Raw genomic sequence first — 16,108 nt, 5'->3', positions numbered from 1 at the left:
AAAATCTCCATAGCTTTTCCTTCAGATCAGATTTCCCTAAGCTCCACCCCAGAAACAGAAACAAGTTTAGGAATTTCCCTAAACTTCCATACAAATGGGAACAGATGTCTTACTCTGCCTGTAGTTTTTCCTGCTTCTTCTGGCTTCTAGGATGATTCAGATGTTAAGGGGACTACGTGCTGAAGTTCCCTCTGGACAGATATAATTTTAATCCACCCTTCCCATATAAAATTTATCATGTGTGGTGTATTAACTTTTAAAGTATTTATTCAAACAGTAATTACAAATTTGCTAACTGAGTTTACTTTTAAACTTTTTCAAATTAAATGATTTTTTTATGAGCAAACCAAGTTATACATAATGGGCCTGTTCAGACGTCATGCTAAGCCATGATAGTTAGGAGTTTTGAGCTAACCCTCTTGGCTTCTAGTGACATCTGAACAGGTGACGTTTCCAACCATGGTGGCTTACTAACCATGGACAAACCACGTTCATTAACCACTTGCTGCAAGTGGGCTCTACCATGGCTTAGCATGATGTCTGGCTTGCTTCTGTGGTTAGTTGACAGCTGCCATAGAGCTCCACTGCAAGAGCGGCCAAAGAAGGAGTAGCCGCTCATGCCTGAGTGGCAGATCTCTACTGCTGAGATGTTGTTGTTCAGCTGTTAAGTCGTGTCCGACTCTTCATGACCCCATGGACCATACACGCCAGGCCTTCCTATCCTCCGCTCACTCCCGGAGCATGCTCAAGTTCATATTCATTGCATCGGTGATGCTGTCTAGCCATCTCATCCTCTGCCGTCCCCTTCTCCTTTTGCCTTCAATCTTTCCCAGCATCAGGGTCTTTTCCAGAGAGTTTTCTCTTCGCATTAGGTGGCCAAAATATTTGAGCTTCCGCTTCAGTCTCTGTCCTTCCAATGAGCACTCAGGGTTGATTTCCTTTAGGATGGACTGATTTGACCTCCTTGCAGTCCAGGGGACTCGTAAGAGTCTTCTCCAGCACCACAGTTCGAAAGCATCAATTTTCGGCACTCAGCCTTCCTTATAGTCCAGCTCTCACAGCCATACGTTACTACTGGAAAAACCATAGTTTTGATTATACGAATCTTAGTCGGCAAGGTGATGTCTCTGCTTCTGACTATGCTGTCTAGGTTTGCTATAGCTTTCCTCCCCAGGAGCAAGCGTCGTTTAATTTCATGGCTACAGTCACCGTCTGCGGTGATCTTGGAGCCCAAGAAAGTAAAATCTGTCACTGCTTCCATTTCTTCTCCTTCCATATGCCAGGAAGTGATGGGGCCAGATGCCATGATCCTTGTTTTTTTAATGTTGAATTTCAAGCCAGCTTTTGCACTCTCCACTTTCACCCTCAAGAAGAGGCTCTTTAGATCCTCTTCGCTTTCTGCCATTAGGGTGGTATCATCTGCGTTATCGGAGGTTGTTGATAATTCTTCCGGTAATCTTAATTCCGACCTGTGATTCATGCAACCCGGCGTTTCTCATGATGTACTCTGCATATAAATTAAATAAGCAGGGTGACAATATGCAGCCTTGTCGTACTCCTTTCCCAATTTTGAACCACTCGGTTGTTCCATGTCTGGTTCTTACTGTTGCTTCTTGACCCTCGTACAGGTTTCTCAGGAGACAGGTAAGGTGGTCCGGTACTCCCATCACTTTCAGAAGTTGCCACAGTTTGTTGTGATCCACATAATCAAAGGCTTTAGCACAGTCAATGAAGCAGAAATAGATGTTTTTCTGGAATTCTCTTGCTTTCTCCAAGATCCAGCGAAAGTTGGCGATTTGATCTCTAGTTCCTCTGCCTCTTTGAAACCCCGCTTGTACTTCCGGTAGTTCTCGGTTCGCATACTGCTGAAGCCTAGCTTGTAGGATTTTGAGCATAACCTTGCTGGCATGTGAAATGAGCACAACTGTACGGTAGTTTGAACACTATTTAGCATTGCCCTTCTTTGGAATTGGAATGTAAACTGACCTTTTCCAGTCTTGCGGCCACTGTTGAGCGTTCCAAATTTGTTGGCATATTGAATGCAGCACTTTAACAGCATCATCTTTTAGGATTTTTAATAGCTCAGCTGGAATACTGTCATCTCCGCTAGCTTTGTTGTTACTAATGCTTCCTAAGGCCCACTTGACTTCACTCTCGAGAATGTCCGGCTCAAGTTAAGTGACCGCACTATCATGGCTATCAGGGACATTCAGATGTTTCCTGTATAGTTCTTCTGTGTATTCTTGCCACCTCTTCTTAATCTCATCTGCTTCTGTTAGGTCCCTGCCTTCTTTGTCCTTTATCATGCCCGTCTTTGCACAAAACGTTCCCTTGAGATCTCCGATTTTCTTGAAGAGATCTCTAGTCTTTCCCATTCTGTTGTTTTCTTTGATTTCTTTGCATTGTTCATTTAAGAAGGCCCTCTTGTCTCTCCTTGCTGTTCTCTGGAACTCTGCATTCAGTTGGATATATCTTCCCCTTTCTCCCTTGCTTTTCGCTTCCCTTCTTTCCTCAGCTACTTGTAAAGCCTCCTCAGACAGTCACTTTGCTTTCTTGCATTTCTTTTTCTTTGGGATGGATTTCGTTGCTGCCTCCTGAACAATGTTATGGACCTCCATCCATAGTTCCTCAGGCACTCTGTCTAACAGGTCTAATCCCTTAAACCTATTCCTCACCTCCACTGTATATTCATAAGGGCTATGATTTAGGTCATACCTGAATGGTTTAGTGGTTTTCCCTACATTCTTCAATTTAAGCCGAAATTTTGCAACAAGAAGCTCATGATCTGAGCCACTGTCAGCTCCAGGTCTTGCTTTGACTGACTGTATGGAGCTTCTCCATCTTTGGCTGCAAAGGACATAATCAATCTGATTTCGATATTGACCATCTGGTGATGTCCATGTGTAGAGTTGCCTCTTGTGCTGTTGGAAAAGAGTGTTTGCTATGATCAGCGTATTCTCTTGGCAAAACTCTATTAGCTTTTGTCCTGCTTCATTTTGTACACCAAAGCCATGCCTGCCTGTTATCCCGGTGATTTCTTGACTTCCTACTTTAGCATTCCAATCTCCTATGACGAAGAGGACATCTTTTTTTTTGGTGTTCTAGAAGGTGTTGTAGGTCTTCATAGAACCGATCAACTTCAGCTTCTTCGGCCTCAGTGGTTGGGGCATAGACTTGAATTACTGTGATCTTGAATGGTTTGCCTTGGATTCGTACTGAGATCATTCTGTCGTTTTTGAGATTGTACCCCAGTACTGCTTTTCCCACCCTTTTGTTGACCATGAGTGCTACTCCATTTCTTCTACGGAATTCTTGCCCACAGTAGTAGATATGATGGTCACCTGAATTAAATTCGCCCATGCCTGCCCATTTTAGTTTGCTGATTCCCAAGATGTCGATGTTCAGTCTTGCCATCTCATGTTTGACCACCTCCAGCTTACCTTGATTCATTGATCTGACATTCCAGGTTCCTAAGCAATATTGTTCTTTACAGCATCGGATTTTCTTTTCACCACCAGACACATCCACAGCTGAGTGTCCTTTCGGCTTTGGCCCAGCCGCTTCACTCTTTCTGGCGCTACTTGGAAATTCCCTCTGCTCTTCCCCAGTAGTATATTGGACACCTTCCGACCTGAGGGGCTCATCTTCTGGTGTCATCTCTTTTAGCCTTGTGATACGTTCCATGGGGTTTTCTTGGCAAGAATACTGGAGTGGGTTGCCATTTCCTTCTCCAGTGGACCACATTTCGTCAGAACTCTCCGCCATGACCTGTCCGTCTTGGGTGGCCCTGCACGGCATAGCTTATGGCTTCGCTGAGTTACGCAAGCCCCTTCAAGCCATCCAAATTGGTGGCCATCACTATGACTTGTGGTAGTGAATTCCATAGTTTAACTATGTGCTGTGTGAAGAAGTGGCCGGGTAGCTGGCCAGATGGGTGGCTAATAAATCAAATAAATAGGAAGTACTTCCTTTTATCTGTCCCGAATCTCCCACCAGTCAGCTTCATGGGATGACCCCGAGTTCTAGTATTTTGAGAGAGGGAGAAAAATGTCTCCCTATCCACATTCTCCACACCATGCATGATTTTGTACACCTCTATCATGTCTCCCTTTACTCGCTTTTTTTCTAAGCTTAATCCAGTTGTTGTAACCTTCACTCACAGGGGAGTTGCTCCAGCCCGTTGATCATTGTAGTTGCCCGTCTTTGCACTTTTTCCAGCTCTACAATATCTTTTTTTTTAGGTGCAGTAACCAGAACTGTACACAGTTTTCTAAGTGTGGATGCACCCTAGATTTGTATAAAGGCAGTATGATATTGGCAGTTTTCCATGCCTAAGATGGAATTTGCCTTTTTCACAGCAGTCACATACTGAGTGACTTTTTCATCGAGCTGTCTACCACAACCCCCAGATCTCCTTCTTGGTTGGTCACTGCTAGCTCAGATCCCATCAGACTATACTTGAAGTTTGGTTTTTTTGCCCCAATATGCATCACTTTACACTTGATTACATTGAACTGCATTTGCCATTTGGATGCCCATTCTCCCAGTTTGAAGGGATCCTTTTGGAGATCCTCGCAATCCCTTCTCATTTTGACCACCTTAAACAATTTGGTGTCATTGGCAAACTTGGCCACTTCACTGCTCACTCCTAATTCCAGGTCATTTATGAATAAATTTTAACTGCTGTTTTAACTCTGTGTTTTAAATCTGCATTGCTGCTAGGTTTTATTCTGGTTGTACTTTTATATTGTAGATTTAAGCTTTTATATTTCATATTGTTTTATGCTGTACTTTGTGGTTTTCATTTTTGTGAAACGCCCAGAGAGCTTCAGCTATTGGGTGGTATAGAAATGTAATAAATAAAATAAGTAATAAAATTGAAAAGCTTTGGTCCTAATACGGATTCCTGTGCAACCCCCCTATTTACATCCCTCCATTGGGAGAATTTAGCATTTGTTCCTACTCTCTGCTTTCTGTTCTTTAACCAGTTACTAAATAGGTGTCTTGTTGCAGCAGTAAACTTCATGACTGCCCACGCCCCATGACAGCCATTTTGAGGTACAGATCCTGCCCCACAGTAGCCATTCTCTGACAGTCCTCAAGACCTTTTGTCAGAAATCCAAATGTGCCCATAGGCCCCTAAAGTTGGAGACCCCCGGTGTAGGAAGTGCTGAGTTAGGGGGGCCAATGGTCTGGCTCAATATAAGGCAGCTTCCTGTGTTACTAAAACAGGGGGGTCTCCCTTTTTCTTTTGTTTCCGAAGTTCGGAAAGCGAGCTGGGGCAGGGCACTGGTCTGATCCAGCAGGACCCTCCTGTATTTGCTCCAGCAGACTAACGTGTTTTTAGTTATCCGTGCATGTGTTCCCCACTGTCAGGTTTGCTCACCACACCCTTAGTGCTTTTTCTAAAGAATGCCACTTAGGTTTGTAGGGCTTCTCCACACCAGCTTTTCTATCCCGCAACTTTACAAGGGCTTCTGCTCCCAGATTCTTTGCTGGATTAAGATCGGCTCCGTCGCACACACTTCCTGTCTTCTTTCAGAGGATTGGCTTTATCTGCAAGTTGTATATGTTTCATTATACAGTAATAATGTTAGAATGCATCTCCCTCTTTACACAGACAAATTCAAACTGTCTTTTTATTACCTCATCTCCATTTCAAATAAAGCTGCAGAAACGGGTGGAAAGCATGGGAGAGGCGATGGAGTTGACGACGTCATGTAAGGGGCCCACAAACTTCCCTGAGTATCCAATCTCAATTGCAAGATAAAAGCCTCATGTGGAGAAGCCCATAGTCTTCAATAACGTCTTGCAGGGACAAAGGCTCAGCTGACCCAACGAACTCCTGCTTGGACTCACTGAAGAAGTTAGCTGGAACCTGGAAGTAAAGCTTCTCCCTGGCTTTAAATGCTTTACAAGCAAGCTCCTAGCTCTCTGGGTTGTGAAGAGATGAAAGGTATGTGAGCAAAGACTGGTGACACGGTCTCAGGAGCTAGTGAGGGGGCTGAATAAGGTATTCAGTGAAGGCGGAGGGAGGGGAGCAAAGGCTGTGCTTCACCAACTGTTCCTGTTCCCTGCAAAAGTATACAATTATGCAAAAGAAGAGAAATACAAATTTGCTGAACTAGCACAATGATTACAGGTCACAGAATTCGCATTGTTTGGCACTGTCTCGGAACAGAATTTCTATTCCCCCTCTGGTATTTGTTTGGAATCTTTCGTTAGCCCTAATGACTAGTAGAGATTGGTTGGAGTACTGTTGAGAGAAGCACAGTCTCCCCTTCATAGAATCAGTACAATAATATGCATGTTCACTTGGTAAGTTGGTATAGGACTGCAGCATAAGACCACTTGAAGACCCTAAAGGTTTTGTGGAAATTGCATTGACAAAATGCTCAATTCCCATAGGAGATCTCCCAAAGATTGTTTTTTGTCCAAACCAAGTGCATTGGTTTGTCTGCACTTGAATTAATTGTGTACAAGAACTCTCCAATGTTTATTTTGATTTGCAATTAAAATGTTATTTTTAGTTGTTGTTTGTTCATACAAGTGTTTGACTCTATTTTAAACTTTATTCTAAAAATCAAACAAATCAAAACGGAAATTATATACAATACTGCATTGTGGAATGTCTGTCATAATTTCTGAAAACATTTATTTTTCCTTGAAAGTGGGCAAAGTTTTGAAACACCTAGATTCAAATTTGGTATGTCTTCTTGAGGCCCAGTAGCAGCCAGATGTGACCCTGGGCCTTTCAGCTGCCATTCCTGCCTCAGCATTGAAGGAATAGTATCTGGCCTTTTGGACAGGATGATTTATACCAATTGCAAGGAGTCTTGCAAGGGAGGGCTGTAAAATCAAACTTATTTCTAAAAGGTATGGTATGGAATTGTGAGGATTTATGTACAAACCAAGAAGGAGAGTTCAGCCTTCTTGTTAACTGGGGTTCGTGGCTTCAAAGTATCCTACAGAAGCCCTGTTCAGATGTCATGCTAAGCCATGATGGTTAGGAGTTTTGAGTTACCCATGCTGGCTTAGCGTGATGTCTCAACAGGTGTCTGTCCCAACCATGGTGGTTTATTTATCACAGACTAACCACTTTCACTAACCACTTGCTGCAAGCTGGTTAGTAGGCTCTACCATGGCATAGTATGACATCTGAACAGCCTCCATGGTTAATTTGCAGCTGCCATAGAGCAGCTGAAGGAGTAGCTGCTCTTGCCCGAGCGGCAGGTCTCTATGGTCGAGATCTGCCTAGCAGCACATGATGCGGCTGCCAAGAGGCCACGGATATGACACCCCTGGCGACAGCCCCATACGTGCCAGCAGAGAAATGAGCATAGAGCTTCAGCTCGTGGCCACTTGTGCCCTGGGCTGCTGCCATTATGGGCATGTGCCTTCTCCCACAAACATCATGCCTTCCTACTGTGACAGGGGTTCCACCAGGGGTGGCTGAGAGTGGGGGCAAATGGTGGCGCTGCATCCCCCATCACGGTTGATCTCCTTTGGTTGAGATCTGCTTAGCAACACATGATGTGGCTGCCGAAAGGCCACTGATACGCCACCCCCTGGCAACAGCCCCATGCGCAGCAGCAGAGAATTGCTAACTAAAAAGCTGTTTGGGAACCCGACCTGCTGTTATCAGCGTCCTTGAGCTCACAGCTTTCCCAGACATAAGCATAAGTCTGTGAAGTACACTTATGATAAGTAGGTGCCGAGTGGAGATGGAACCGCAGTCGTGCCCAGAGGGTCTTGTAATTGGCATGCAGCTGCAGAAGCATGGGCCAAATGAACAATGTCAACTGCATGCTTTCCTATCACTGCCTCCCCCAACTAAAGCAAACACTGATGCTGAGTGCCCCCCACACACAACACCTGTGTTTTGCCTACTGCATTTCCCCCCATTGATACTATTAAAACGTCGCTGTGGAGGGCAGAAACTGGTAGGAAGGCGGACTGTCCTGGTCCACCAGGCCCCAAGTAATGCACCTCATTGCCACATCCAGGACAGCACCCAGAATTCTGCAAGGCCATGGAGGACGATGATGACGTCACCTCCCCTCTCCTAATGTCAGACGACTCCTCTGTGGATGTCTCCCCGCGCACAAGGTGTTCAGGTTGAAGGAATGGGTTGGGGGGTCCAGCTTCAGGAGGAATAGGGGGAAAGGGTTGGGGTGGGGGGAATGGGCAGGACATGTACAGTACTGGCGCAGGCTGCTGTCTGGCTTGACCCTGGGTGGAGATTGTGAATGCATTAGCCTGCCGTTCTCCAGCTGTATGTGCAGCCATCGCTCTTCCATAGATCTGGTCGGTCCATCCCCCATCCTGTCTGAGGAGCCATCCCAGAACAAGCCAGAAGATGGTGGGAAGAAACACGAGAGAGCAAGGGCTCAGATGCGGGCCGAGGTGGGCACCCCTGTTGCTCTTTGGGGGAGCCGGGGGCGCAGTACATCCTCAGTACAGCACGGAATGAGAAACCTTTTGCATGGAGAGACAGCGAAGGCGGGATACACCCCCTCGCCCCCAAACAGTGCAAGAAGAAGTTCCATGCCCTTAAGAAGGAGTTCAAGGAAACAATCGCCTATAACAAGCGGTGTGGGGTGACTCCTCGCATGGTGCCCGTCTACAATGACCTCGCTTGCATATTGATTGACTGAAGGGATGCTACTCCTGTATGTACTGTGGGAAGTGGTGTGCCCACCACTCAGCCACCCAGGCTGAGAACAAGATTGGCGATGGCTGGAGGACAAGCCCCTCCTGGGACATCCTGTTTCCATTCCCCATCGGGAGACCCCCAGCCATCTCCTACCGATATTCCCATTCCCCCAGGGTTGGGGAAGCGAGTGGTGCCAAGCCTTCAGCCACACCCACACAGCCCTGTCGACCTGGTTCAAGACCCCCTAGAGGGAACATCCAAGACCCAGCATAAGCCGCGGGGCTGCCCATGCACAAGGGCAGTGCTGGCCTTCCCTAGAGCCAGAGGCTGAGCTGAACTGCAAGTGGATCTACCCCTGGCAATGCAGGAAGACACCATCCCTGGGCAGCCCCTGTGGCCCATCTCCCTCTGGGAGCTAACGGAGAAAGGGGCAAGAGAGAGCACAGCACACCTTTCTGGACCTTGACCACTGTCTAAGATGTCCGACGGATTGTCTGAACACTGGTCGATTTCGCTGGTGAACTAGAGACAGCATTACAGGAGCATCTCGCAGGCGCCACCATTGGGAGGCCTGCCGCCGCCACGAGTGCTTCCTGCCCTCCCCAAGCACCCAGCAGTCCCACCCCCAGAGAGCGGAGGGCTAGATTAGTTGGCAGAGGAGGAAGACGGTGAGGCGGGTGAGCTGGGCAGCTGCCCCTCCCCCACCCGCTCAGCTGCCTGCCTGCCAGCCGCCACTGTGGACCCAGCCCCGAGGAGGAGCTGCCAGGGCTATCTGGGGCTGCGCAGGCAGCAAAGGCACGGGAAAGCGCCTGGTGGACAGGGTTTGAGTTGCTCGGGTCCTCGTTGCCACCGCAGAGTGGTCTGGAGAGCGCAGCAGTGCCCTCCTCAGGGAGGCAGCGGGGGAAGAAGATAAGCGACGGACTAGCGGACGGCTCCTCTCTGTGCGGACAACATGCACCACGCAACACCACTCAGTCCACCTGTGACTCCGCAGGATCCGTGAGAGGCGGCATGGGAGCATCCGACCAGATCTACGGAAGAGCGATGGCTGCACGTACGGCTGGAGAATGGCAGGCTGATGCATTCACAATCTCCACCCAGGGTCTAGCCAGACAGCAGCCTGCGCCAGTACCGTACATGTCCTGCCCATTCCCCCCACCCCAACCCTTTCCCCCTATTCCTCCTGAAGCTGGACCCCCCAACCCATTCCTTCAATCTGAACACCTTGTGCCTGGGCGTGGCTAGGCCTGCACATCCACAGGACACCCGCCCCCCGGCACCCCCTGAGAATGCCCCATGCCAATTGCCCTGTCCACAGCCCCACTAGGCAGAGAAGGCTGTGGGTTCCAGCATTGTATGGAGAGACAGCCTGAGTTAGCATTGCGCACTACCCAAGACTCCCCAATTCTTCTGCAAATCCCCCGCCCCATCATTCCCCCATGCAACTAACATGTTCCCCCTGTAATGCTCACCTAACAGTGGCTTTTTACAGGAGCATCTATGCGTCAGGAACATCAAGGCCACGTTCAGGAAGGCAGCAGTGTTGCAGACCATACTGTGAGGTAATAGGGCTGGCATCACAGGCACAGTACTCTGGCTGTAATGTGCCTCCTTATTCTCAAGGCGTTCAGTACTGCTCCGAGGAGCCATATAACAGGTTAGGATGCTTTTCTTAGGTTATAGGGAGGTGCCTTATGGGCCATATTGTCCTAGAAATTCCACTCATATTGTCCCTTCTGTTCTCCCACCATTCCCGACCCTCTCTCCCTGCGGTGAAATCCCCGGGCCGCGTACTAATGTGATGTGTGACCTGTCTCCATGGGCGAGCATGGAGGCCTCAAAGCCATGAGCTTGCAGCTAGGCGCAGCATTGCGCCGCTTGTGCCACCCTGAAGGCAGAGTGCTCAGTAGCCCTGCAACTACTCCCTGGGGGTCTCTGAAACTGCTGCTGTCTCCCCCACTTCAGTGACACTGCTCGCACGTCACCCATGCAGATCTTCACCGTCTCGTCGCCCCAACCCCATTAGCAGTGGCCCCCTGCTTCTCGCTACTGCTGCCCACACGCCTCGCCTGAGTCCAAAGCTCCACCCCCTTTCCCTCCCCTCCACCACCATACGCAGGCTGAGCACTCCCTGACAGAGGAGAAGATGGCCACAGGCTCCAGCTGGTGATGGCCTGCCAAGTGCTACTGCAGGTTCTGCTTGCTGAACAGGCAAGTGACGAAGAAAACCAGCTCCACAGAAAACACCCCTGCACTGCGCAGCTGCCACCCGCATGCAACACCATCAGGATGCACAGCAGCCTGCCATGTCAGCTGTGCTCTCCACTGCACGTCTCCACGTGTGTGACTTGCCTAGCGCAGGAACAGCCTGGTTCAGCTGGCTCGGGAAGCAGATGACGGCAGTGGCCATGGAGGCGGAGCGCGCGCCATGTGCAGCCGTTGTGGCAGCTGCAGATCTGAACAGGCATGGGGTGGCCGGTGCTGGGTACTTCCATGCCCTGATGCAGTATGGTCTGAGATGCAGAACATTGATGCCTGGGAGGACTCCCGCTTCAGGGCATCATTCCACATGTTAAGGAGCACTTCTGACATCATTGCTGCTGAAATTTCCCCCATCGTGGCTCGCAATGACACCATCATGCGACATGCAATCGACGTGAAACACCGGCTTGTCCTGACTTTGTATAAGCTTGCCTTCAACATCAGCTATCATCCTCTAAGCAGAGGATCTTATCATCTTCAGTGTTGGTCACTTAACAGCTTGTGCAATCTTATTATTTATTTTATTTATTATTAAATTTATTAATCGCCCATCTGGCTGGACACCCAGCCACTCTGGGCGATGTACAACATACCATAAAACAATTTAAAACAATAAAATTCTACCATAATTTTTTTTTTAAAATACCCTAACCCACCCCAAATGCCTGCCTGAACAACCACGTTTTTAATGCACGACGGAAGCTCATTAAAGAGGGGGCATGGCGGAGTTCCCTAGGGAGGGAGTTCCACAGAGTGGGGGCCACCACAGAAAAGGCCCTCTCCCTCGTCCCCACCAGTCTAGCTGTCCTGGCTGATGGGACAGAGAGAAGGCCATCCGAGGCTGATCTTGTTAAGCGGCCTATCTGGTGTTGCTGGAGGCGCTCCTTAAGATAGGCTGGGCCAGAACCATATAGGGTTTTAAAGGTCAAAACCAACACCTTGAATTTGGCCCGGAAAACAACTGGTAACCCGTGCAACTCCTTCAGCACTGGAGTGATGTGATCTCGCCGGCGGCTGCCTTTAATCAGGCGAGCCGCCGCGTTCTGTACCAGCTGCAGCTTCCGAACCGTCTTCAAGGGTAACCCCACGTAGAGCGCATTACAGTAGTCTAAACAAGAGGAGACCAGGGCATGTACTACCGATGGGAGCAGATGGTCGGGAAGGAAGGGGCACAGCCACCATATCAGATGGAGTTGATACAGCGCTGTCCGGCTCACAGCTGACACCTGAGCCTCCATGGACAGCTGGGAGTCCAAAATGACCCCCAGGCTGCGGACCTGGTCTTTCAAGGGTAGCCATACCCCATTCAACACCAGGTCAACATGCCCCAGCCTCCTCTTGTCTCCCACCAAAAGTACCTCGGTCTTGTCAGGGTTCAGCTTCAGCTTATTCCTCCCCATCCAGCCACTCACCGTCTCCAGACATTTGGACAGGGATTCTACGGCCAACCTTGGTGAAGATTTGAATGAGCGGTAGAGCTGCGTGTCATCTGCATATTGATGACACCGCACCCCAAACCTCCTGATGATAGCCCCCAGCAGCTTCACATAGATGTTAAATAGCATCGGGGAGAGGATGGAACCCTGTGGCACCCCACAAGTAAGTGGCCACTGGTCCGAAACCTCCTCTCCCAGTGCTACCCTCTGGTACCTGCCGGAGACGAAGGACCGGAACCACCCCAATACAGTGTCTCCAATGCCCAACCCCTCCAGGCGGTCCAGGAGGATACCGTGGTCAACGGTATCAAAAGCCGCTGAGAGGTCGAGGAGAACAAGGAAGGAGCATTCACCCCTATCCAGAGCCCTCCTCATATCATCCACCAAGGCGACCAAGGCCGTTTCTGGCCCATGCCCAGGCCTGAAGCCCGACTGAAATGGGTCTAGATAATCAGTTTCTTCCAAGTGTGCCTTCAACTGCACCGCCACCACCCGCTCAATCACCTTGCCCAAAAATGGCAGATTTGAGACTGGGCGAAAGTTGTTCAGAACTTGAGGATCCAAGGAGGGCTTCTTTAAGAATGGTCTTATCACTGCCTCCTTGAGGGCTGATGGCATCACTCCCTCCTCAAGGGAGGCGTTCACCACCGCCTTGATCCCCTCACCCAGTCTCTCTCTGCAGCTCATAATGAGCCAAGATGGGCAAGGATCAAGTAAGCAGGTGGTCGGCCTTACAGATGAAAGCACCTTGTTCACTTCATCAGGAGGAAGAAGCTGGAACCGATCCCACAAAACCGGTTTGCCACAGGCTGCCTCTTGCTCACTAACTGTATCCACAGCGTGCGGAGTAACACTCCTAATCAGATCAATTTTATCTGCAAAGTGCCTTGCCAAGGCCTCACAGGAGGCCTTAGAATGCTCCAGTGGTTCCGGAGCCACAGGACCGACCAGGCTCCGGACCACTTGGAACAGCCTCCTGGGACAGCACTCTGCAGACGCGATGGAGGCAGCATAATATTCCTTTTTTGCTGCCTTCACCGCCACGTGATAGGCTGAAGATACAGCTGTAGCCCATGTCTGATAGTCTTTGGAGCGAGACTTCCGCCACCGGCGCTCTAGCCGTCTCACCTCCTGTTTCAGAGCTCGTAACCGCGGATTGAACCATGGTGCAGTCCGAGCCCTGTTCAGGGGGAGAGGGCATTTTGGAGCCACCCGATCTAATGCCCCAGTGATTGCGGCATTCCAGCCACCCACCAGGGTCTCGACCGAGTGGCCGTTGGCATGCCCCAGAGAATCCCCAAGCGTGTTCAGGAATCCATTTGGATCCATAAGGCGCCTGGGGCGGACCATTTTAATGGGTCCTCCACCCCTGCGGAGGGGTTGTGGAACCGAGAAGTCCAACGTCACCAGATAGTGATCTGACCATGACAAGGGGGTGGTGGATATACCCCTGACTTCCAGATCACTCCCCGCTTCTCCAGAAACAAACACAAGGTCTAGTGCATGACCGGCTACATGGGTGGGCCCAGTTAGAATATGGTGCAGCTCCCAGGAGGCCATGGTCTCCATGAAATCCCGAGGTGCTCCTGTGAGGATGGCCTCCGAATGTACGTTGAAGTCCCCCAACACCAGTAAGTTAGGGGACTGTACATGCACATCAGAGACCACCTCAAGCACCTCGGCCAGGGAGTCAGTCGTGCAGCGGGGTGGACGGTACACGAGCAGAATCCCCAGACTGCCCTTCGGGCCCAACTTCCAGTACATGCACTCAGCAACCTTGGTCTCCCGGAGAGGGTGTCTGGTGAAGACCAAGGACTCTCAGTAGATAACAGCCACTCCCCCTCCCCGATCCCCAGCCCTCGGCTGCTGTGCATACGAAAATCCAGCTGGACACATGGCTGCAAGGGTTGGAGCAGCAGCCTCGGCCAGCCAGGTCTCCGTAATACATGCCAGGTCTGCGCCCTCATCCAGGATCATGTCATGGATGAGGGAGGTTTTCTGAGTAACAGATCTGGCATTGCAGAGTAGCAAATGAAGGCCAGAAGATGGGGTCACGCCTCCCCCAGCCATTCTTTGGCTCTGGACAGGCCCGGAGCAGGGGACAGATACTACACATCTCTCCCTTGTTCCCCTTACCTGGCACGGCCTGCCCCTAGCGCTCCGCCAGCGCCTGCCGCCCAGCCTCGGTATGTTCTGGCCCCCAACACTCCCCCCACTGCCTCCATCAGGTGGACACATGCCCCCTCGCTCCCGCCTATCAGGCAGGCTACCCACCCCTAAAAACACAACAAAATCCCCCCCAACAAAATCAAACAAACAAAACAATTAAAATAATCTTCTGTGAGACAATGCAAATCCTGAATGATTTGTATCTCAGATGTCATGAAGACTGGAGATGAACAGGCAAACATGACGGGATTTCATGATGTGGGCTTCCCACAGGCCATGGGAGCCCTGGACTGCACCCACATTTGCCTCCTGGCAGCCTACATGCACGACACTGAGTTCTTCAACCGCAAGCAGTTCTACAGCATGACACAGTGATACTACAGGCACTCGTGGACCACAGGGGGTGCTTTATGGACGTGTTTGCAGGTACATTTGGATGCTGCGACAACACTGCTGTCTTCTGGAACTCTCCTCCGGCCAACAAACTTCCCACAGGCCACTACCTGGGAAGCCCAGCAGCACGTGTCGGCAACACGCCAGTTGCACCTCTCATATTGGGAGACCAGGGCTGCAGAACCCTAGCCCCCTACCATTCATCACGCCACTACTACGCCACCACTACAACTACCACCACAGTCGAGTGCAACGTGCAGTCGAGCGTGCCTTCGGGAGGCTGGAGGCCAGGTTGCATTCACGCTACATGCTTCTAAGTGTGGACAAGGACGCTGGTCCTGCCATGGTGGAGGCATGCTGCATTCTGCACAACACTTCGAATTGTGGGGACGTTCTGCTGCTTGATCACCCTGACCTATCTGGGCTGGGGGTGGACACGGACACTGTGGAGGTGCAAGGCGTGGGTGGGGTGGAGCCCTGTAGCCACAGAATCCAGCACCCATGGGTGGCCCCCAGACGGATACACATAGCGTATGTGTTGTTATTGCTGATTGAATCTGGGATCACTGCCCATGTGTTATAGAAATTTCAGTTGTAGTATGTCTGTTATCCCATGATTTTATAAGCTAGGCTATGTCTGTTTTACCTCAGTGTGAGACTGCCATGCTAAACAAAGACACAGCGCCTTATCAGAGACTCAGGAATGCCAAGATTGTGTTTACTAGAGTACAAGGCTACCTCTCTGCGCATGCCTAGATATGTCAAAGGTGCTGCCTGTCTTCTGTTTCCCTCTCAGCTAGACAAAGAGATTAGTACAGCGCAAGCGTAAGACAGCCCCAAAGGTCTTGCCTATATAAACTTTTGAATCATATCACTTGATTGTAACCTTTGTTGGAGCGTTAGCCCCAAGGGTTGCCTTATTCTGCAGAATAAAATCGTGTTGGACCAGATCTCTGCCTCCTCTCATTCTTGGTAAACTAATTGGAAAGTCTACCAGGGAAAAGAACACAATTTTTGTAACACATGGGTTTGTCAAGACTGATTTCAAGTGAATCTGTAGAGTAGACGGCTGTCCATTGCAGATTGTTCTCGCAACCATATGCCTATACAGTCACCTGCTTTTTCCTGGTTGCAGCAGAAATGCCGCTCCTGCAGTGCCCCCTGACATGGGCTTGCCCCATTGCAAGACCAA

The sequence above is a fragment of the Heloderma suspectum genome, chromosome 9 (assembly GCF_057233095.1).
Source record: "Heloderma suspectum isolate Gila_16-S chromosome 9, 16-S_ref, whole genome shotgun sequence".
NCBI lineage: Eukaryota > Metazoa > Chordata > Lepidosauria > Squamata > Helodermatidae > Heloderma > Heloderma suspectum.
Note: the sequence above shows the minus strand (reverse complement) of the source record.